The sequence below is a fragment of the Mirounga leonina genome, unplaced genomic scaffold (assembly GCF_011800145.1).
Source record: "Mirounga leonina isolate KUSES-001 unplaced genomic scaffold, KU_Mleo_1.0 Mir_101595, whole genome shotgun sequence".
NCBI classification, from domain to species: Eukaryota; Metazoa; Chordata; class Mammalia; order Carnivora; family Phocidae; genus Mirounga; species Mirounga leonina.
The window spans coordinates 8,652,045-8,677,774 of record NW_023270158.1 but is presented as its reverse complement, the minus strand read 5'-3'; the positions used below and the strand labels follow the sequence as shown (position 1 = coordinate 8,677,774).

Genomic DNA, 25,730 nt, shown 5'->3' with positions numbered 1-25,730 from the left:
CAGGATCTTATTTTGTCTTTTTAAAATAAATCAGGTTATCTTCTTCTTCTAAAAAAAAAAGGTATTAAATAGATACACTAAATTTCCCCCTAACTTTCTTTGCTCAAAATTGCAAGATGAAAATGGACATTAGGTAAGAGAGGATTTTATACTAAAGAATGTTGGTGATTTCAGTTTTGGGCCCAAAAATTGTATGATAATGGAGTAAAACAGAACAGACCCTGAGAATAACTCCTCAGGAGGAAAGGTACCATCAGAGTTCCGAGGAAGAGAAAATCAGCAAAAGCTTTTCAATACTTAGATTACCATTGTAGAAGGGGGACAAAGACAGAATTAACCAGAAGAGGCATGATGGGCTTGGATGTGAGTCACCTGTGTGTTGGGCAACCATATGCAACCATTTTTGTTTCTCACCTTGTAGGTGTGCTAATGCATGTACAAAACTACTGGTGTGCAGAATCCTACAAAGAATGCAGTAAAACATTTAGCATCAGCAGCCATAGAACCAAGCCCGTGAACATCAGAGATGCATCATAGGATTTCTGGAGCATGTTTTAAAACATTTATCATAAAACACTTATTTTACAAATGAATCTCATTTTTTCCTTATTCCTGTAACAAATACACATATATGTACAACCATATATATGCAATCATATGTATATGATTACTTGTGTAGTAATGAATGCTTTGGCATTTATAAACCATCACTTTTCAGTTTAATAGTTTTTATAACTTTGATTATTACAAAGCATATGTCCTTAAATCAGGATTTATGAACCTTATATAACTAAATAAAACTGAAGACATGGAAACTGAGAAACATGAGTTCTATACTTTAAATTGACACTATTATTTATGAAGTAATGAATTTCCTAATCAAATATATTAGCTTAGTTTCAATTTCAAAATTAAAAAAATGGCCTAGGAAGTAAATGACAAAAGTAAATTGCAGATTTTATACTAGAACCCAAATATTCTGATTTGTGGTCAAGCATGTTAACCACCAAATATATAGCCTCTTTCACAAATGCAAAGTACCATGACATTTTTTATTCTCTATCTTAATTCAGTATTGATTGCCTTTGCTCTATAATAAAAACTTTTTTAAAAGTTTTTTTAGTTTTTTAAGTTTTTATTGCTTCAGTAAGTAGAGATGAATACCCTTTAAAAATTGGAAAGACAGGAGACATCAGCAAAGAAATAGAAAATATGAAGAAGAATTGAAAGGAAATTTTGGAATTGAAATATAAAATAACTGGAAGGGTTTAATAGCAGCATGAAGCTGAAAGAGGACAGAATCCATGAATTTGTAGGTAGATTAATAAAAATTACCCCCCCCAAAAAAACGACAAAATGGACAGAGCCAGGGGACCTGTGAGATAATAACAAAAAAAGTCTTTGTGTTATTTGAACCCAGAAAAAGAAGAGTGACTTACAGAAAAATATTTGAGGAAATAATGGCCAGAAACTTCATAGATTTGTAGAAGACATGAACCTACTACAGATTCAAGAAGTTCAGCAAACTCAAAACAAATAAAGGCAAAGAAATCCAAACCCAGACACATCATAATCAAACTGCTGAAAACCTAAAGTCAAAAACGGAATCATGAAAACAACCAGAGAAAAACATCACATAGTTTAATGGGGAACAATGATTCAACTGAGAGCTGATTTCTCATCAGAGACAGTGATGAAAGAAGGAATTAAAACATTTTTCAAGTGATAAAACAACTGTTCAATCCAGAATTCTTTATCTAGCAAAAATAATTCTTTAGCAATAAAGGTGAAATAAAGACAATTTCAGATAAAGGGAAACTAAGAGAATTTGCTGCCAGCCGACCTGCTGTGAAAGAATTTCTAAGGGAAGATCAGAAAGGAGGGAGATGATACCAGAAGGAATAATAAAATAATAATAAAAAGAAACCTAAATGGTAAATATCTAGCTTAATATAATAGATTGTTTTCCTGTCAAGCTATTTAAAATGTTAGGTCAGAAGAAAAAATTATAATATTGTCTGATGGGTTTTTAATGACAGTGTTATACATAAGACAATTACAACCTAAAGGGAATGGGTAAAGGGACGTATATGGTGGAAAGATTTTTTTTACACCACTTGAAGTGATAAAACATTGATTCTATGTATACAATAACAAGTTCAGTATGTATACTTCATAGAGCAAGCATTCCAAAAAAGAAACACAAGAAGATAAATTTAAAAAAAGGTAGATGAAGAATTTAAATGGAATACCAAAAATGTTCAAATAACCTAAAAGAAGGCAGAAAAGAGAGAACAGAGTAATGAAAAAGAGAGGGAAAAGCGAAAAACGAACCACATTTGTATTTGGGGACCTTAATACTCTTCTCTCAGTAACTGATAGAACTGATAAACAGAAAATCAGAAAAAAATATAGAAGAATGTGCAGTATCATCAATAAACTGGATATTAACATTTATAGAATATTCTACCTACTAACAGCTAAATACACATTCTCCTCAAATGCACATGAAACATTCACCAAGATAGACTGTATCATGGTGCATATAAAACAAAACTTAACAAATTTAAAAGAATTGAAACCATAAAAAGTATGTTAGTATGTTCTATGGCAATTAAAGAATTTAATTAGAAATAAATAACAGGAAAATCTTTGATCATTTGGTATTAAAACAATGCATTTCTAAGTAATCTGCATGTCAAAAGGAAGTCTCTAGAGAAGTTAGAAAATACTTGGATTAATAATACAACCTATCTTATTTTTGCAGTGCAGCTGAAGCAGTGCTTTGGTGGAAATTTACAGCATTTAAATACTTATAAAAGAGGAAAGATCTGAAATCAGTGACCTAAAGACTTCAATCTTATGAAACTGGATGAAGAAGAGCAAAATAAACCCAAAGCACTGAGAAGGAAGGAAATAATAAAGCTAAGAGGAAGAATCAATAAAATTAAAAACAATAGAGAAAATCAAATAAGTGATACTGTAAAAAAAAATCAATAAAATTGTTAAACTGCACTAAGGCTTACTAAGAGTAAAAGACACATATTACCAATACCAGAAATGGAAAAGAAGTTCTAATTATAGACTCCACATACATTAAAGGCTAATATACACATGATCAAGTGGGATTTATTCTGGGTATGCAAGGATAGTTCAACATCAGCAAATCAGTAAGTGTGATACACTATATTAGCATAAGATAAAAATCCTGCATTCATCCCTATAGATGCAGAAAAAGCATTTAACAAAGTTTAACATCATCTCATAATAAAAAACTCTAAACAAAATGGATATAGAGGAAACATATTTCATCATAATATAGGTCATATATGACAAACCACAGTTAACATCATACTTAACAGTGAAAAGCAGAAAGCTTTTCCTCTAAGATGAGGAACAAGACTGTGGCACCCACTGTTACTACTTATGTTTGGTAGAAGTCCTAGCTGGGGAAATTAGGCAAGAAAATGAATTAAAGCCATCCAATTTAGAAAAGAAGTTGTTAAATTGTCTGTATTTGGAGATAAATGGTATTATTTATAAAACCCCCTAAAGATTCTACCAAAAGACTGTTAGAACTTACAAACTAATTCAGTAAAGTTTCAGGATACATGATACAAAATCAATATAAAAAAATCAGTTGCATTTTTATACACCAACAATGAATTACCAAAAGGAGAAACTACCAGTCCCATTTACAACAGCATCAAAAAAAATAAAATAGGTATAAATTTAACCAGGGATGTGAACAAAAGAGTTGTACACTGAAAACTAGAAGACAATGATGAAGGAGATTGAAGAAGAAATAAATAAATAGAAAGATATTCCATGGGCATAGATTAGAAGAATTAACATTGTTAAAATTTCTGTATTACCCAAAGGAATCAGAGATTCAAATGCAATTCCTATTAACATCCCAATGACTTTTTTCACAGGGATAGAAAAAATAATCTTCAGATTTGAGTGGAACCACAAAAGACTTTGAATAGCCAAAGCAATCTTGACAAAGAAGAACAAAGCTGGAGATACCAGCCATTCTGATTTCAAACTATATTACAAAGCTATAGTAATCAAAAATGAATGTTATTGGCCTAAAAACAGACATAGATCAGTGGAACAGAATTGGAAGCCGAGAAATAAACCCATGCTTATATAGCCAATTAATTTAGAACAAAAGAGCCAAGAATATACACAGTGGGAGAAAAGATAGGGTGTTCAATAAATGGTGTTGGGAAAACTGGGTACCCATATGCAAAAGAATCAAACTGGACCCCTATTTTACACCATACACAAAAATCAACTCAAAACGGATTAAAGAATAAAAGACCTAAAACTATAAAGTTCTTAGTAGAAAACAGTGGGTAAGCTCCTAGACATTGCTCTTAGTAAGGATTTTTTTAAAATTTGGCACCCAGAGTATAAGCAATCAAAGCAAAAATAAGGTATTGGGACCATATCACACTAAAGATCTTTTGTACAGAAGAGCAAATCAACAACAAAATGAAAAGGCTACCTATGGAATATTTATAAATCGTATATTTGATGAAATGTCAATATCCAAAATATCAGTTGAACTACAACTCAATAGCAAAAAACAAAGTAACCCAATTTAAAAAACTGGCAAAAGACCTGAATAGGCCCTTTTTAAAAAAAAAAAATTTAATTTATTTGCCAGAGAGAGAGAGAGAGCATGCCACAGAGTACGAGAGTACATGCAGCGGGGAGACAGGTAGAGGGAGAATGAAGATCCCTGCCGAGCAAGGAGCATGATGCGGAGCCTGATGTGGGACTCCATCCCAGGACCCTAGGATCATGACCTGAGCTGAAGGCAGACGCTTAACGGACTGAGCCACCCAGGCATCCTGACCTGAATAGATATTTTTCTAAAGAAGACATACAAATGGTCAACAGGTACAAGAAAACGTGTTCAACATCACTAATCTCCATCTGAAATGCAAATCAAAACCATCGTGAGACATTGTCTTCACTTGTTAGTATGACTATTATCAAAAAGATGAGACAACAGATGCTGGTAAGGATGTGGGAAAAAAAAAGAAACCCTTGAGTACTTTTGGTGGTAATGTAAATTGGTGCATTCACTATGGAAAACAGTATGGAGGTTCCTGAATAAGTTAAAGTTAAGACCATCGTATGATCCAGCAATCTCACTTCTGGGTATATATCTAAAGAAAATTAGATCATTATGCTAAGTGGAATAAGTCAGACAGAAAAAGACAAATACAGCATAATAGCCTTTAGATACAGAATCTTAAAAAAAAAAAAAGTTGAAACTCACTGAAACAGTAAAACGTTGTTCCTAGGGGCTGGGGAAAACAGGGTGAGGTCAGTAAAAGGGTACAAACTTCCAGTTATAAGATGAGTAAGTTCTGAGTATCTAATGAATAACATGGTGACTATAGTTGGCAACACTGTTTTGTATAATTGAAATTTTCTAAGAGAACGGAACTTAAATGTTCCCACCAAAAAAAAAAAAAAAAAAATCAAATACATGAAGTGATGGATGTGTTAACTTGATTATGGGAATCCTTTCAAATGTATATTATATATATCAAATTATTACGTTGTGTACTTTATATATCTTAGAATTTTATTTGTCAATGATACCTCAGTAAAGCTGACAAACAAAAAGATAGGTATACTATGAACAGTTCTCCAGACATTTCAATAATTTAAATGAAATAGAGAATTCTCAAACTCACAAACTATCAACATTTGCTGAAGAAAAAATAGATTACTTAAGTAATCCCATAACTATTAAAGAGATTGAAGTTATAGTTAAATTCTTCAAAAAAGGAAATATACATACCAAGATGGTTCCACTGGCAAACTCTACCAAACATTTAAGGAGGAAATAACACTAATTCTACATAGTGTTCTCCAGAAAATCGAAGAGGAGGGAACATTTCTAAACCCATTTTGTGAGACCAGCAATCCCTGATATCAAAACCATACAAAGAAAACACAAAAAAATAAAACTGCCGACCATTATCCATCATGACCAAAGACCTAAACTCCACAACAAAATATTAGCAAAAAAATCCACCAACATATAAAAAAAGAACAATACAGGACAGTCAAGTGGGGGTGCATTTCAAGTGTGCAAAGCTGCTTTAATATTTGAAAATCAATGAATTCCACCATATTAACAATCTAAATTAAAAAAAATATGATTATATCAACTGACAAAATTCAACATCCATCATGAGAAAACTCCCCAGCAAATTAGAAATAGAGGGGAATGTCCTGGTAAAGGGCAGCTGCAAAACATCCAGAGATAACATTACTTACTGATGAAAGGTTGAGCACTTTCCCCCTAAGATCAGAAATAAGGCAAAGATGTCCATCTCCTCTGCTGTTCAACACTGCACTGGAAGTTCTGGGTAGTTCCCAAACAACATGATTGTTCATAGAGAATATCCCAGTATCTACAAAAACTTCCTGGAACTAGTAAATGGGTTTGAGGTCACAGGATACTAGGTAAAAACACAAAAATCAATTATAGTTCTTTGTACTACCGTTGAACAATGGGAAACTATAACAGAAAAAAAATTTAATAGTTGCAGAGAATGAAATGCATAAGCATAAATCTAATGAAACATGTAAAGGAAATGTATGCTGAAAACTACAAAATGCTGAGTAGGGAAATCAAAGACCTAAATAACTGGAGAGAGACACTGTGTTCATAGATTAGAAGATTCAATATAACAACAATTGCAATTTTCCCCATATTGATCTATATACTTACCACAACCCCAGTCAAAATTCCATCAGGAATTTTTTGTATATGTATTGGTTATCTGTTGTTGTATACCAAATTATCCCAAAATGTAGTAACTTAGAACAGTGTATATTTATTATCTCACAATTTTGTATAAGTCAAGAATCTGGATACAGGTTATGTGGCTTCTCTGTAATTGGTCTGTCAGAGGCTGTAATCGAGGTGTAGGCTGGGCTTGTTGTTATCTGAAGTCTTGACTAGGAAATGATCCACTTCCAAGTTCTTGTGGTGATTAGCAGGATTCTGTTCTTTATGGGCTCCCAGACAAAGGGCCTCTTCTCCTTTGTAGTTTTTGCTTGGAGGCTATCCTCTGTTCTTTACCATGTGGGCATCTCCAACAAGGCAACTTGTTTCCTCAAAGCTGGAAAAAGAGAGAGAGTGAGTCACTTACCTAAGGCAGGTAAATGATTTCAGGGAAGGGTGATAAAAGCTACTGAAAGGTAGGGTGGCCAGGTAAGGCTTCTCTGAGTGAGTGGTTTTAGAGTAAAGGTCTGAGGAAGGAGAAGAAATGACCCAAGTGTCTCCTTGCAGGAAGAGGTTTTCAGGCAGAGGGAATGGCAAGCGCCAAAGTCTGAAGTGGAAGTATGTCTGGAGGGCAGAGCAGGAAGGCTGGTATGACAGGAGCAGACTAAGCAATAGGGAGGGAGGAGATGTGTAGGGAGGGGCAGGTAGGGAGGGCAAATTTGCTGGATGAATGGGGTCAACAAATCACTAGAAAAACTTTGATCATCTTTTACGGTGTATGTTAATGCTTTTAATTTTTCATGGAGTAAATTATTTTTGTGTCTACCTTGATTTGTGTGCAATTTTGCTCTGTTAGTTGAGCTTGGTTCATATTGCAAATGGCGTCATTATTCCTTAGTTGGTCATTATAATTTTTAGGAACTGAAGTTAGTTGTTAAATTGTTAGTTTTTCACTGTGGAAAATCTTATTTTGCATCCCTGTTTCCATTACTGCCATTCTAGTTTCTGAACTCTTTGCTGATTCCTCAATTCGCTCTTCCATTGTACAGTCCTGGACAGCACTTGAAATTTTATTAGAAATCTGACCTGAGACTGTACATAATTACCAAGGTATTCTATTGGAAGTTTGAGGAACACAAAATTAAAGCCAATGTATTTTCAGTTATAAACAAAAGCCTGGGGTTGCCTGGGTGGCTCAGTCGGTCAAGCGTCTGCCTTCATCTTGGGTAATGATCTCAGGGTCCTGGGATCGAGCCCCACACTGGGGGGGTCCTTGCTTAGTGGGGAGCCTGCTTCTCCCTCTGCCGCTCCCCCTGCTTGTGCTCTCTCTCTCTGTCAAATAAATAAAATCTTTAAAAACAAAAAAACAACAAAAAAAAATAAACAAAAGCCTGAATGTTTCTAAGAAAGGGGATATTTGACTAGTTTGGGGGACAGTTAATTCTTAAATTTTTATTATTGAAGTATGGTTGAAGGACAGTTAATTTTAAATTGATACTCATCTCTTGAAATTGCTACCTGGGGTGAAAACAACACACTGGTTCTCTCATTTGAACTTTTCAGGGACAGAATATTAGGGTTTTTTTTTTTTCTCTGCTCTCCTTGCAGACTTAATCCTGAATATTTATGATTTTTTAATACATGGAAATCCCTAAACATAACTGAAGAAAAATCAGAATGTTAAGAGATGATCCAAATTGCAAATCTTTTTCAGATGTTTCCCAAAAAAGTTTAGTATATGAATAATGATGTGCAATATAGAAACCATTTATTTCACTAAGCACTAAAACAACATGTGTCAGGAAGATAAAGTTATACTTTCCCGTCTTCTGTAGCTGGAACAAAGTCTTGAATGAACTTATGGGCATGTCTTTCATTGCCAAGGAAGGAGAGGGACCTTATTCTTTGCAGCCAGGGGTACTAGATGACAAAAATTAAGTAACACCACACTGGAGGGGAGGGGAAATCCTTACAGATCTATTTAGTGCATTCATCTTCCTCTCTTCAGACTGTCCCATGCTGAGTCTATGCCAGACAGATAAGAGCGTATCTTATTTTTAAATGCCTATTTCTTTTCCCAGGAAGAATTTCTCCATGGGTGGAGTATTGCCCCTGTATCAGTAAATAAGCATACCCTGGTGGCTGCTTGACAGGGAAAGTTTTCTCCTTGAGAGTTCTTTCAGATAGAGATAATCAGTGTGTCAGGTGGATTTTCACTAAATGACAAAAGAAAAGACAGTGTTGTACATATAATTTCCTGCTAATATTGTTTATGTACGTATATGTACAACATTGATTTTGTAGATAGAGAGATGGATTGATTGATTTCAAGATACTGGCTCACGGAACTGTAGGGGCTTGGCAAATCTAAAATCTGATGGGATAGGCCAGTACGCTGGAAACCCAGGAAAGACTTGCAGTTGAGTCCAAAGGAATTGGGCTGGCAGAATTCCTTCTTGCTTGAGGGTGATTGGGTCTTTGTTCTCTTAAGCCCCTCACTTAGTGGATCAGGCCCACTCACCTTTTTATTTTTTCAGAGTCCATCAATTTAAATGTCAATCTGATTAAAAAAACCACAGAAATAAGCAGAACATTGTTTGACCAAATATTTGGGCACTGTGGCCCAGCCAAGTTGACAAACACACAAAATTAACCATCAAAAGTTTATTAATAATTTTCCTTGAATTGTTCATTAATATTATGTTCTCATAGAAGCTGTTAGATTTATTCCTTTTGTTAGTTTACTTAAGTCAATTCTCAAGAGATTAAAAATATTTTTAAATAAGTACATATTGGTTAAACATTGAAAACATACGATATAAAAGTGAGCAAAAAGAACTTTTCCAAAAGTCCAGATGAGAATGCAGTACAGAGATATTTGTGATTTATGAAGTGCATTTTATGTTGAAATATTACAGATTCTAATCCTAAATGATGACATGAAACTATTTCTAGCTCTTTCCAGGGCCACTGCCAGCACTAAAGGGAGCCCTCTCACTTGGAAATTTATTAGAATTTAGCAATTACTTCTGAGGAGTACTTTTTTTGTAGGACCCAGGACTGAAGTGGACCCATGTGTGATACCTGATAACATTTTTTTCGGAGAAGCCTTAAGAAAAACCAGCCTGAAGATGTTCCATAGTTAGATTCTCATCTCCTCGTGACATTTCATCATAAAAGTATCCTAGAATCAGGCCCAGGCATGGTTAGTGGCCCTCAAGAGGGTAAAATTCGCCAGTAATAGCTGCATATAAATAGTCAATTATATAGAAGGGATGTTCAAATGGCTTCTACCCAGGAGGAATAAACTTGGAGATGAGAAAAGAACAATGCCTAGATATTCTTTGTGTAAGAAATTGAGAAGTGGCCCTCAAAGCAATATCAAGCTGGCCTCCAGAGAGCTTACTGCTTGCTATAAATTGCCTAAAATTTAAAATGTTAATGTCTGTGTTAATTTTTGGGCTTCCTCCTTCATGCAATGAATAGCTACTAGTTGCATTAATAAAGAAGGAAAGAATATTATACATTGTGGGAAAACTTGTACTAATTTTCCCTCTTATGCCAGGTTTGTATTTACTAATTCATTTGTATGCATAGATACTATTAAGATGAAGTTTATGGGGGTTGTATTTTTTTTTTCTTACGGGTCCTATGCATTTAAGAAACTCATATGAATGTTATTTATGTAGAAATGGAAATAATGCAACTAGTCCTGTAGAGCAGTAGTTCTCAAAATTCAGTCATTTGCAGGGTTTGTTCCAATAGAGGTAGCTGGGCCCTATGAACAGCGTTTCTGATCCCCAGTAGGTTTGGGGTGGAGTCTGAAATTTGGAATCTTAAAAAGTTTCCAGGTGATTCTGGTGCTGCTGGTTCTGGGAGTATAGTTTGAGAACCAGAGCAGAGGGTTTTACACATTGAGCACTGCAAGCTTTTGACCTTGAAGGAATTCCACCAACGATGAATAGTAATTCCCCTTTTTTGAAAAAGATCTTATTGGTAGGGGAAGTAGCTTTTTAGGTTATTAATGCAAGGTGGTAAATTATTAGTATGCATTACCATACTTAAATATGTTTCAAATTTTCAGCTTGAAAGTTTAGACTTGACCCTTTCATGACACCAAATACTGATGCTCTTAAAAAACAAAAGTTGCACTACTTTCTACACAAGCCATTTGACACTTATTTATCCACAAGTAGTAACTGTTCTAAATATACTCTCAACTATTTAGACATATATTTTGCATATATCTTATATATATAAGAAGATATATACAAAAATATATACATATATATTTTAATAACAAGTGAAGCTGTGGTTGCCTTCCCTATAGATCCTTGTTAATAAAGTATCAACATCACCTGGGAAATGAACTGTCCTGGGCCCTGCCCCAGATCTCCTAAATTCAAATCTGCATTTTAACAAGATTTCTAGGTTCTTCATTTCCACATCAAAGTTTGGGGAGTTCTGCTCTAGGAATAATTTCTTAACAAATAAAACTGGTTCTTTCAATGCAAAAGCAGAAACTTTTTGAAGCACGTAATATTAAGCAACTGTGGGTTGGCAGGCAGGCTGAAGGAACCAGACCTAATAAGGTGTTATAGCTGGGAGGCAGGGGAGCTCTGATCTGTTGACCACTCTGACATTGGTCATGCTGAGTTTTTCTATTTGTGTAAAAGAATCCCATTAATTAAATAGCCTTGGATTCTAAACAACAGGGAGAAAAATCAATTAGAACACCTTGGAGAGTGAGACAGTATTGGAAGAATTTATTATCAGATTCCCAGCATATCTTGAGAGGGAAAGTTAGATATGACCTCTCCATGTCACCAAGTAATAATGCTGAAAAAATAATCATGGGGAAACTACAGCTTTTACCCAAGCCCCTTGACACAGTTTAATCCAAAGAGAGTAGCTGTCCTAAATAGGCCTTGATTTCTTTGAGCCAAAGAAGCCAAAGAAAAATGCACAAACTGGCCAGGGCAGATGAGAGGTAAACAAGTTTGGCAGTGTTTTTCCATCATTTGTTTTTGTCACTCTTTCTTATGTTCTGCTGGGTTCTGGGTTAAATGTGGATTGTACAATAGTAGTTAATAGAAATCACACCATTTGCTGCATTGGAGATTTCATTTCAGAGTAGCTTATTTTCAAGTCCTGAGAGATTATCAGGAATAGCTTTGTAAAGCTTCTGTGCAACAAAGACATCCTCTTACTGTCTCCTGACTTCTCCTGCACTCCAATAGCCCTTTCTTCAGCCTGTAGTTAGGTGGATCCTTTAAAAACATAAGTTATAACATGTCATTCCTCTGCTCAGAACCCTCCACGGGCTTTCCCTCCCACTTAGAACAAGATTCAGAATCCTTATTGTGACCTCCAAGGTCATTGCCCAGTCACTGGTCACTTCTTCTATCACTCTTGCTCTATTTCCTTCCCTCACACTGCCCTTGTTCTGCTTGACTGACTGTGTGCCAGAGCCTCAGGGTCTTTGCACATACTTCCTTCAATTTGGCTCTCTTCCTCAATTCTTCTAGGTTTCTGCTCCAATTGCTTATGTGATGGGATCTCTGTGGCCACAAAGTGCAAGGTGTGCCCTCTATTTTTGTAATCCCTTTGAACTTCGTTTTATTTATCCTGACACAGTAGTAAATAATGCTTGTTTTGCTTGTTTCTCTCTCTCCCCACTAGAAAAGCTGTGGTCTGTTTTGCGTCTCATTTTAATTCTATGACTGGCACATAGAAAGGGTTCAGTAAATATTTATTGAGTGAGTTACGTAACTCAGTCAACTCATCGTTCTGTTTAAGTATTTAAATGATTTCTTTTTTGACACATCACATAGTTCAATGAAGAATATTTGCATCGTAGTGGGCTCTTGTTTCCCCTTCTGTTTGAAGGTGGGGCCACAGGAAGACAACTACTCTTTCTTGAGTATTACCCCGTACAATTATTACCTCATTATTTTTATTCACAGCAATCTTGTGAAGAAGGCATTATTGTCCTCATTTTATAAATGAATAAATGGAGTGGAGACTTCAAGAGTTTAATTGTTTATCCAAACACATAGAGCACACACACAAAATGTTATTCTATAGAGTAAGTGACACCATAAAGGAAATGAAACATAAGGCAAAGATGGCAAGAAGACACTAGCAACCCTTATAATGGACAAAGGATTAATATGCAGAATCAACAGAGAACACAAACCAACTAGCAAGCGATAGGGGGGCCCCAAGGAAAATGGAGTAAGGGCTATGAACAGGCAATTTACAAGAGTTCTAAATGGCCAATAAAAGATGATGTTTCACCTGACAATTAATCAGGAAACTGCAAATCAAAACAAAATACATTTCACACTCATTCGACCAACGAAAGTTAGAAAGTCTAACAAAATCAATTGTGGGGAAAGAGGAATGCACATATTAAACTACTGGTGGGTGTATAAATTGGTTTAACCACCTTGAAGACTTACTAGGTAATACCTGGTAATGGTGAAACTGCACATACTTGATGACCCAGTGATTGCTCCTCTAGATTTGTATCCAGGGTGATACTCAGAATATTTAATAACTGTTATCATGGGTAGCAATCAATCAGAATGAACATATTGCAAATGACTGGCATGGTCCTATTGGTATATTTCTTTTGAATATCAGTCCTGTATATACCTTAAACTCCTACACACATGTACAGAGACATGTGTAAGAATATTCATTGCAGCATTTTTCATGATACAAAAAAAAAAACCCTGAAAATAACTTTTCACGTAATCATAGAATGGCATGCTATTCAGCAATTTAAATGAATGAACCATATCTACATAAATTGGCTTTGTTGAATTTCACTACATAATGAGAAAATTCAAAAGAATTCATATGGCATGATACCACTTCTGTAGAATAAAGCCCTTGAAATAATACTATATATTTTTTATGGGCACATGTACCAGTAGTAAGCATATAAAATACACATGGGAATGATACGCTCCAACTGCAAGACCGTATCCCTGGAGTGCAAGGAAGGGAGATAGGTTAAGGTAGGAGAAGTTTAGCCTTCTGTATAATCTTTCATTTGCTAAGAAAATTAGTATGGCAAAATATTAACATTTGTTAAATTTAGTTGTAGATGTCTTTTTTTTTCTTTTTTTAATTTGCACGTATGTTTCATTACTTTTAAAAAAGGAATGTAACGTGGTGGAACTTGTTGTATTCAACCCACATCTGTTTGCTCTTGAAGAGGGACCCTAGCCCTACCTCACAGATGGAGGTTTCTCTTACCAATACTGTCAGCAGCATGGTTAGACTCCAATGTCATGATGGTTACTTGTTTAGTGATCATAACCCTGGAGGCCCCTGATCTTTCTTAGGCCACATGATGTGATGCTCAAGGAGTACAATGGTCAAAGGGTGGGATTGCTGGCAGAATAATGAATGTTTTCTATGCACACTCCCGAGATTAAGTAGGGCACAGGTGCTAGATTGGGCTGTGTGTACTTGTCCGAGATTCATATTTGAGAAGTTTTGTCATCACTATGAACACAGGGCTTTGTCTGTACATGCACATTTCCTCACTGTGCTAGCACAGTAGATTTGGGCAATTCACTTCAAGCCTCTCTGGGCTTCATCTGTTGAGCTTGTAAGCACCCACCATGTGCCAGTGTTGGCTGGATCATGAGGAAACAGTCCAGTAGATTTTCCACAGGAGCACAAGTGTTTTATTTTGGTCTGGGATTTCTCCACCAACTCATGGCTGCGGGCTCAGGACACACCATCGTTTGCCATGAAAACCTACACATGAAGGTTTCTGAATAAACAACAGGCCCAGACATCAGTCAGAGAGATCATTTGCACTGGCAGTTAAAGCATGTAAAACCAGTGGCCTGGGCCATTTCTTCTTTGCTTTCCACAAAATCGTAGTGGAGTCAGGGGCCTCTGGGCTTTAGAGTAGGGATTGAGAGGATGTATATAAACCCTTCAGGGTGGGAGAAATGAGGAGATGTTGGTCAAAGGGTACAACTTCACAGTTAAAAGATAAATTTTGAGGATCTAGTGTACAGTATGGTAATTACAGTTAATAATGCATTATATATTTGAAAGTTATTAAGAAAGTGAATCTTACATGTTCTCACCACAAAAAGAAATGGTAATTATTTGATACGATGGAAGTGTGAGCTATCTTATGGTGCTGATCATTTTGCAACATATAAGTGTATCAGGTCATCATGTTGTCCACCTTAAAATTACACAATGTTGTATGCCAGTTAAACCTCAGTAAAAGTAGGGAAAAAAAAACCCTTTCATCCTAGTCCTGCCATATTATCTGGTATGACTGAATATCTCAAAAACATAAAGGAGCTGTCTACATGATAGCAAAATACTTGGCAAGAAAAATTCCATGAAACCATTCCTCTGAACCCACCAATTTTGCCTTTGAAACATCATTCCCTCAATATTTCAGTCCACATTTAACCACATAGTTTATTTTCTTTCTTTTCAAGGTTCTTTGACCTCAAGGGATACTATGTACAGTCTTAAGATTTATTTTTTCTGGCACATCCAATGTTGTACTCTAAGATATTTCCAGAAGCAGCCAATGTGATTAATATTTATTCAGTTTCCTATGTGGATTACTTAAATTTCAGCATAGCAAACTGATACATTGAGATAACACATCAATAATAAATGAATGAGATATGATAATGAATTAGATCTGTGATTAAAAAAAATCTATGTTGTATTTGAGAGTTACCCTAAATCAATTCCTTTGTGGTTTAGGATGATATGAAAAGTAGATAGTGCCAAGAAATACTTTGTCTTACCTAAATCACAAGTGTAACACTGAACAGTTATTTTTAGTGCTAACATGTTAATATCTAAGTATGATAATATGATAATGAAACTAAGTTTCATGTAAAAGTGTTCGGGGGCAGAAAAATTCAAGTGATAGGAATTGTCTTATTTTAGACATGAATGTTTATTAATTGAACAGTTTCAGATTTTGCAAAGAATAGGCTTGGGAAGTTATATAAATATTAGTGTGAGTACTGTCCTTGGAAAACGGTTATTAAAATTCATTAGAAGTAGATACTGCTATCAGATGATCTTATCAAAGTTTGCAGAAATGGGTTTGGTAAAATAAGTGATAAATAACAATGGATATACCAATGAGTTGATTCTCTAGGTACTATGAAAATGCTCATATTTTAAAGAAATGTCTAAAAAGAACTTTGGTGGTCTCTGCATGACAACTGGAGCTGCTAGCTGGATCTGTAAAATGCTAGATACATAGAAGCTTTCTTTATAAGAAAAACAATTTAATGCTGTAGTCATTAAGGTCCCTTTTCTCTGAAGTTTGCCTCCTCTCTAATACAGGGATGGGGTCCTAGCCGCTACGTTTTTGTTAGAGGACCCTATTACCACCAGTCCTCCCACCCACAACTTTTGACTGGGCCATAAGTGAACATCTGATCTAAATTGGACCAATCAGATCTTCTTCTATGGAAAGAGAAACCTGGAGCCTAGCTCAATCTAGAATGCTGTTATGAACAGATGTCATGTGAATGAATCTTTGTCCCTCATCTATGGGAACAGTAAATTCAGTTTACTCTGCATATTATGTATCATGTTCAGAGTTCTAAATGACAGAGTGGGGTCTTGAGGATGTGGTAGTCTGGTGCCAGGCTGTGTGTTCTCAGCAAAACTGGCCACACACACACATTAAGTATGTACTATAGAAGTTAAGGGGCGCATAAGGAGGGGACTCTTTCCCAGAAGTCGAAGACATCCTTTTACACTCTCATCCATGAGAGAGTCAAGTTGAAATGGATTGTTACATGGCACTTCATGGGAAGGCACTGTGATGAACAAGGGTGTGTGTCATAGGAAAGGCCTACACCCAGAATGAAAACAGAAATACAGACATATGACAAGGCCACATTTATTGATTCCAGAGAAAATTAAAACACTCTTGTAAAACAGCATATGGGTCCTCACAGAACACAATCCTAAAAAGCAATTAGTTCAGGCTTCAAAGGGATTTTGCTGAATATGAGAAATGGGTTCCAATTGAAATTTTAATTAGGACCCCAAAACACATCAGTACACTTATTGCTGAAAGTTCACCACAAATTGCAAGCTTTGGATGATTGGTTGGACTTTATTTAAGCTGGGTAAACATTATTGCAGGCGTTTTGCCCTGTTAGAAGGTCTTGTAGAAAACAGAAGTTTGCAGTCAGAGAAGGGACCAAAAGGGTGACATTTACATGTGGTGGTAAGCAGTAACAGGCTTTTATTATTGTTTGTGTGCTAGGTGAGGAGGTGTCAAAGACTATGGTAGTTATATGGACTTGAATGACATTGAATTTGGGAAGCGAAATGGATGAGTCAGCGTAAAGAGAGAGGACCAGTTCTTCCATCTTGCCACTAAATTATAGATTTTTTCCAATCAATACACCAAGAAATCCTGAATTACCCTTTTTTTTTTTATAAAGGGAAGGGCACTTGGGTTATAGGAAGGGAAGGGAGAGGGAGAGAAATGTTTTGCTGACTTTCTCAATATTCTGTTAGAAAATACTTGCTCTTGGCTTTTTTTAAATTGGATTTTCAAGCTCAGGTGGAAAAACAAAGATGGCCCATCAGTTCCTCTCTCTTTTTTCCCCTACTGTGTGAAAAAAAAATTGTAATTTCTTGTGTCCAAGAGAAGATTCCTATTGCTTTTGACTATGTATCTCCATTAGGTTGAATTATTCACCCTGAGCCCCTTTATGTTGTTGATTACAAGGAATTCTCTGGTCAGCTACATTTCAAATCTGTCAGAGCCAGTGATGTACTCTGGGTGCAGCTGTTATGTATGAATGCTGTTAAAGCTATTGGTTCAGATGACCTTGATATTGGGTCTTTTCATGACTGCTGCTCAAGTTTTCTACTCTTCTGGTTTCTCACTTCTTTCTCTAATTGCTCCTGACTGTTCAAAACTCGGGCTTGTTTGATGTGCTTCCAATTTTTTATAACATTATATCAGTTTCCTATAGAATCCCGTGTTTGTAATGTCCCCATTAAATAAACATCCAGAGGAGGGGGTTTAAGTTGCTTATTATAGTCAATTCTCATCCTAGTAAAGTATCCCTCATTGGAGCCTCTTTGAAATAATGGATAATTCACTGCCTCAACACAAAGTACTATATGACCATTTTCCCTGTTTATCAGTTAAGATGATTTGGACTGCTGGTAATATAATTAATAATGACTTAAATAATAGAGACATTTATTTCATATAATGTGAAGTTCAGAGGTAGGGGATTCTTGGGTGTATTTGCTGGGTCCAGTGTTTATTGGCTGATAGCACCTATGAAAGGTACAGAGAAGAAAAGGATCAGGAGTCGTCAGAGACATCCTTGTGCCCACAGCTCTTATCTGATACCTGTGAAGGAAGGGGAAGGGAAGAAGAATTTGGGAGCAAGAGCATAAGACTATACTGAGGCTCTGAGAAGCCCAGAAGCAGCCTAACAGGGAGCTCTACTAAAACAGAGTCCATAGAGCAGTCCCATGTTGTGCAGAAATGACTGAGTCCCGGTGTTGCACTGTGCTCAGTGACTGGCTAGCCCTTCCTGAAGAGCTCGACCTCAGCTCAGTTGCTGCCATGGATTGTTTGAGGCTGGGGGCTGTCAGCTCCCTGCGCTCCTTGCCACTGACCAGTAAACTCTTTCTTGAACAGAGATCTGAGGGCCACCCCTCCATGACTGCCACACCGGCTCTAATTCCCCAGCCCAGTGATGCCATCCAGGATCTAGGTGCTCTCCACATCTATGTTCTGTCATGCCTAACATATTGGTGGTCTTCAGATTTACTTTGTCACTTTCTAAAATGACTGTTAAAACCTCATGTCTTCACACAATTAGGTACACAAGCAGAAAGGAGAGCTTATACCTGCATGCCTCTGTTCTTAAGGAAGGAAGATCTTTCTTTAAAATGGCCAAGCCCATTTTCCTGTCAGTCCCATAGGGCAGGTTTGAGTCTCATGCCTATGCTGTAGCTGCAAGGGAGAATAGGCTGTGTTTTTTTTTTTTTTTTTTTTTCTGGCTTTTTGAACCGAATCATGGGGAGTGGGTTATGCCAGCAAATAGGAGGGAGGTAGTGGGGGTGACTGTTCAGTGGGCAACCCACCAGTGTCTGCCACCCTCAATATTGCTAAGGTGGCACTTCATAATTTTATTCCCACAAATTCAGACAATAGAGGTTATAAATTGATTACTGAATTTATGACTTGTTACACTGGCAGGTTATTTTGCTTATTTTGCATTCCCATCCCTCCCCCCAGCCATGAATAGGAAGGCTTTATTGCAGTCTTTCATATATACGTCTTAAATATATATTTTTATGTACCTGTGGAACATAGTAGGAGCACATTCCTTTTACCTCTTGTTATTGCTGTGGTCCACAGTTTACTAAATGTCTAAGTGAACAGATCTCTCACCATATTGTTGAGACTGATCTTTTAAAAGGACTTCTGAAAAGTCTGATTGCATTAATCAATATTTGTAGTTCTATCATTTTAAACTTTGAATTTACTATCCACGTTTCTCCAGTGCTAGAAAACTACAGGCACACTTTCCTACTCTTCTCCCCAGGCCTAGAGAACTTAATGAATAATAAATGACTAAAGAAATTAATCAAGAGGCATTGTAGTTGAAAATATTCAAAATACAAGCATCTCGGGCGCCTGGGTGGCTCAGTTGGTTAAGCGACTGCCTTCGGCTCGGGTCATGATCCTGGAGTCCCAGGATCGAGTCCCGCATCGGGCTCCCTGCTCGGCAGGGAGTCTGCTTCTCCCTCTCCCGCTCCCCCCTCTTGTGCTCTTTCTCTCTCTCACTCTCTCTCTCAAATAAATAAATAAAATCTTTAAAAAAAAAAATACAAGCATCTCTTCTAGTTCCCTCATTAAAATGCAAATATCATTGATGGCAAACCTCTTTCTTTTCCACCACTGCACCTTAAGCACTGAAAACAATGCCTGTGGAACATAGTAGAAGCACAATAAATATCTGAATAAATTCCCGTGCCTAGGAGAGAAGAGTAGAAAAAACATTGCCAAGTGTGAAAATACCAACTGTGAAAATACCTGAAAATACATACCTTTTTGGTACGAAGTGAGGTATCCATATGCTTCCCTTAATGTCTTTCTCATCGCTCCTGTGTTTCTGTACAATCTACACTGCTTCTTTACAGAATTTATAATTTTAAGCCCAGAGCTAGTCAGCTTGACTATTCACCTACTGTGGGGAAGTTGTATGACCTCTCAGAGCATCTGTAAAATGAGGTGAAAATGCCCCTTTCTGTGGGTGCCTCCTCTTCCTCCTGCTCATTTATTTTGTGGCATCAGAAAGCTATTTCTTCACATGGACAGAATTCATAATCTTTGTCTTTCTCTTTTTGTGTTCTCACACAATTTTTGCTTCTTCCTAAAATGAAAACAATTCGGGGGCGCCTGGGTGGCTCATTTGGTTAAGCGGCTGCCTTTGGCTCAGGTCATGATCCCAGGGTCCTGGGATCGAGCCCCACGTCGGGCTCCCTGCTCGACGGGAAGCCTGTTGCTCCCCCTGCTTGTGCGTTTGTGCGCTCTCTCTCTCTCTGACAAATAAATAAAAATTTTAAAAAAATTAAAAAATAAAATGAAAACAATTCCAAATTTTGCAAGTAAAACCATAAGAACCCCCAAATTTTATTTCTGCACAAAAGTAGATTACTTTGAGATTCTGCTGTATGCTTGATTAAAAAAGAACCTCAAATGCTTGAGTCTTAGTCTTGATGACATATATACTGTGTTTGGTATTCATACAGAAAGTAGTTTTTATTACATGAGTAAGAGAGCTACATAATTGCTTTCCCCAACCTAACTTTGCAGAGATGACAATTATTAATATTCTCATGTATCATGACAAATCTGTCTCTAAGCACTGACAAACATGAGTGTATTTGCATATGGCTATAATATTTTTAAGAAAAACTGGAATCCTTTTGATAAGTACTGCAGTGTCATTTTTTTAACAAATGTTATCTGATCATTTTTTACTTCATTTTGATGTGTAAGAGTTAGAAAACCCTGACTGTGAAATCCATGTAATTATTGAAACAAAACAAAGAAACAGAACTAGAGTTCCCATTGGTCACATGGAAAAGGACAACAGGTCTCTGTTCCAAATAAGTTGGGAGCCATCCCCAGTTCTTTTTTTTTTTTTTTTAAATTAGCTTTACTGAGGTATTATTTATATACAAAGAATTACACAAATTTCATGTGTGCAGTCTGATGACTCTGGGCATGTGTAAGCACTCATGATACCATCACCACAATCAAGGAAATAAACATATCCAGCACTTGCTAAAGTTGCCCTGTGTTCCTTTGTTTTTGTTTTGTTTTGTGGTGACAACATTTAACATTATTCTTATTATTAAACAGAAGATGAGGTATAGGCCAATAGATGTTACCGGACAAAAAAAAAAAGAAACAGAAATAGAAAAGCTTACTTTGTCTCAATGAAAATAAAATAATGTACTTACTTTCAGTTTTTTCTTTACGAATTTGTTCAGATATTTACTGTGCTTCTACTGTGTTCCATAGGCATTGTTTTCAGCGCTCAAGATGTAGTGGTGGGAAAGAGAGGTTTCCCATCAATGATATTTGCGTTTTAATGGGGAAACAGAAGAGATGCTTGTATTTTGAATACTTTCAACTACAACGCCTCTTGATTAATTTCTTTAGTCATTTAATTATTCATTAAGTTACTTTTGAAGCAATTATTTTAAAATTACAATATCATTTTTATTATAATAAAAGTGTAGAAACTTTAGAAAAATATTAAAACCACCTGTAATTTCATAATATAGCAAATTATGACTGACATTAATGTGTGTCTATCCTATCTGCTTTTTTCTATCTAGATACTATAGGCCAATGTGAATTTCTAAAAATAGATGCATTTATAAACTTCCCCTTTTACTCTTAAATATTCTTTAAGAACATCATTTCTCCTAGAGCAAATCAGGAATAGGTATGCTGCAGTTTATTTAACTAGTATCCTGTCATTGGACTTTCAGGGTTGTTTTCTAAAATTTAGTTCTTCTAAGCAACCCTGTGATAAATAGCTTTGTATATACGTCTTAGTATGGTTATATGATTATGTCTTTAAGGTAAACGTCTGGATGGTTATTACTGGGTCAGACTGTATTAAACATGAGCTGATTTTATACATAATGCCAACTACCCCTCCAAGGAATATAATTTTCCAAATTATAATTTATCAATGTTTATTTCCCTGTATCCTTATTAGTATTAGGTATTTCCAGTCTTATTTTTAAAATCCCAGCCCAATTTTCTAGAGAATAAAATTAGGTCATTGGTTTAACTTTCTTTAATTTGATTAGAAAGAAGTTAAGCAGTTTTTCATGTTTACTGCTTACTTGTTTGTCTGTTTGGTGAACTGCCTTTTACATTTCTGCCCATATATCTATTTTGGGCTTCACCCTTTATTTTTTCTTGGTAAAAATCTCTGTATATTAAATGTCAATAGCTGTGACTGTTTTATATATTTTAAATTATTGTTTCCTTTGCCATGTAGGGTATTTTTGACATTTCATTTTTACATTTTTAAACCTATTAATATTTACCTTTAAGTTTCTGTGGTTGCTTTTATGTTTAATTTTTTTCTACTTTAATATCAGAAATTATTTTCCTGTATGAGTGAGCTTCAAGTTCTTTTATTTTTTTTTTTAATAAAAAGCAAGAAGCTAGTAGGGATTTTTTTTCAGAGTAGGATTTTGATTGTTGATCAGTTGTCCTGGTATGTATGTGTGTTATGTATTTTTGAATTTTTTAAAAATTTGTTTTGGAATAGACTTTACTTAAAGATTCCACCTTTATTGTATACTTTACTGGCTTCTTATGCAGATTTAGTTCTGGACAGTTCTCTCATGATTTGTCAATCATACAGGATAAAACTATTGTAACTGTTAGTTTTTTATAGTCTATTTAAATATTTGTGTAATTTCTCTTAATTTGATTTTTTCAAAATTGTCTCAGCAGGGATGCAAACTAGTACAAATGTCAACATTATTGGTAGATAACAAGAACTATAGAAGTTTTGAAATGGAGGAGAGCAGGTAGAATCTTGGGGAAGATGTAGCACTTGGACTGGACACAGAATGATGAGTCTCATTTGACCTGGCAAAGAGGAAGGAGAAAGGGTTTGCCAAATGGGGGAACGAGTATCCAATGGTGTGAGTAACAGCACCCAGGATTGTGGTGAGTAAGTATTTTATAATGGGTGATGGGAGAAGCAGGGCAGAAGGGATGTAATATTTGTTGAGTACCTACTGAATGTGAATCACCATACTAAGGATTGTACGGGAATAACTGAGGTTAGCTGAAGCCTCATACTGTCTCCTGTGTCAGTGCATGCTCAGTGATCTGCCTTCACTCTGTTCTAGTTTGGATGCAGAAATCAGTATTTCCTTGAGTTTCTAAAACAAAACAAAACAAAATAAAACAAAAAAAAAAACCCAATTCACTCAGAACTTTTGTTAGTCAGTGTAAACCACAGTTTCTTGACATCAATACCATAGACATTTTGGGCTGAAAAATCCATTGTTTTGGTGCTGCCCTGTGCATTATAGGATGTTTATCCCTGACTTGTACCCACTAGATGCCAGTAACAGTCTTGCCGCCTAGGAGGAACAACCAAAAATGTCTCCAGACATTGCCAAATGTCCCCTGGGGGCAAGTCAACTCTGAGAATCACTGATATAGGTGATACCAAACACAGGAATGTTGGTGGGGGGTTTTATGTTGAACAGTGCACAAGAAAAAAATATCCTTTGTTTTCCTTGCTGAACTCCCTTCTTGGTTTTTCTGCAGTTGAGTTTGAGAACTGGTGTTTTGCTTAATCTTTTGCAAGGTTTCTCAACTATGGCACTACTGACATTTGGGCTACATGATTCTTTGTTTTGGGAGGCCATCCTGTGCATGGTGGGATGTTTAGCAGCATCACTGGGCTCAACCCAGGAGATGCACATACCCCTCCCCTGAGCTGTGATGACCAAATCTGTCTCTAGACATTGTCAAATTGGCCCTGATGGAGAACCACCAATGCAGATCATACTGACAATAGGAAAGTTGTGGGGGTTTTATTCTGCACAACCTGTAAGATCTCATTTATAAATCCTCCTTTCTTGGGGCACCTGGTTCAGTTGGTTAAGCATCTGCCTTCCGCTCAGGTCTTGATCCCAGGGTCCTAGGATTGAGCCCCATGTTGGGCTCCCTGCTCTGTGGGGAATATGCTTCTCCCTCTCCCTTTGCCCCTACCCCTCCCACTCCGTGCTTGCTCCCTCTCTCAAATAAGTTAATACAATCAACCCTTTTCTCCTCTGAAGTCCTTTCTTCGTTACTATGCAACTGGTTTTTGTTGTTTTGTGTATATTCTTTCAGAAATTGTCCATCTCAGCACTAATAAAGGTTTGTGCCAAAAAAATTCTAACAAATAAAGTGTTGCCCCTAAGAGGAATTCTGGCAAATAACATAAACTCCACCTTGCTAAACATTCATCATTTCTTCTCCAAGTGAACGGGAGTGGGCCCTTTGAGCTTCTGTCACAGGTTCTGCTATAGACTGCTTTTGCTTTAGATAAATCTGCACATACCTCTGCTTCACTAAATCTGAACATATGGGCAACCTGAAGATAAGCATATTGTCTTGCACATATTAACTGTATTAAAATGAAAAGAATGTAAATACTGGAATCAGGCACATCTGGGTTAAAGTATGACTTAACTCCTCTTTAACCAGATTTAGTAACCTTAGGCAAGTTAGTTCCTCTGACCTTGTTTCATTCTCTGAAAAATAGGGGTAAGATTTCCTTCTGAGTGGGTTTTTTATAAAGATTATAGATTATAAGATAAAGCACCTTTTTATATATTAGCCACTCAAAAATGCTAACCATTGTTGTGAATTTTATCAAGAGATATTGAGGCCTATATTAAGAGCCTGTAAGCCAGACTTTAACCTCAAACACCTATACCTAGAGAGTATTTCTTTATTTCACTTAATTTGACTGACTTGTTGTGGTCACTGCTGCGGATGCTGGGAAAGAAGATGCGTGCATTAATTTTTTCAATTTGCCCGAGATTGTAAGGCTTGACTAATTCTTATATTTTCATAAACATTAAATTTTAAAGTTTAGCATTATTGGGAGGACTTCTTGCAGTGTGAGAAGATTCAAATTGCCTCTAAATAAAACATACAAGATAGAAGTAGAATTTAGGAGTTCAACTAAAATTGGTTCCTCTGGCAAAAGTGTCATTTGGTCAAGTTTTTAATGTTTTTCCCAGTATGTAAGATATATTTTACTTTCACATTAATTTTTCTCATTATGTGTATATGAAGTTTTGGCCCTTTCCAGACAAATTGAAAAATAAAATATGACAAAAGAAAAATAAAGACAACCTGTGAGTCACATTTCAAAAATCAATAAAAATGCAGAGAGCACTATTCTGGTCATTAAAAAGGGTTTCATTGTTCAATTTGTTACATGAGGATGTGATTTTCTTCCTAGATTAGAAAATAAAGTATTAAAAAAAACCAAAAAAATTTTAAAAAAAGTGTTAATAAAGCCTGGGTCATGCAGTTTTGGTTGTAATATAGAATTTAGTGGTGAAGGGGACTCCAAAATCATTTAACCATCCGTTTCCTAGTGAAGAAAGTGAGCACGCCTACAGAAGGTAAGTGACCTCCCCAGTAGTTTTAACCAGTGATAAGTGATAGATAAGGTTTGTATGAGGATCTGATTCCCAATGAGACACCGTGCTCAATTAATCACCTCTATATGAAAAAAACAGAATTGTGGAATCTTCTAGAAGGTTGAGCATTTATTTTCTAATGAATTTTTTTTGAATTAGAGAATGACAGTGGAGATATTTTTAGGGATTGTTG

General features: G+C 36.1%; 1 long non-coding RNA gene across 1 annotated transcript in view; it reads left to right on the top strand.

Annotated features, from left to right (window-relative positions):
* The window catches only part of LOC118007710, a 621,984-nt gene that overhangs the window by 582,969 nt on the left and 13,285 nt on the right, over positions 1 to 25,730 (top strand). The gene's annotated exons all lie outside the window — the stretch shown is intronic.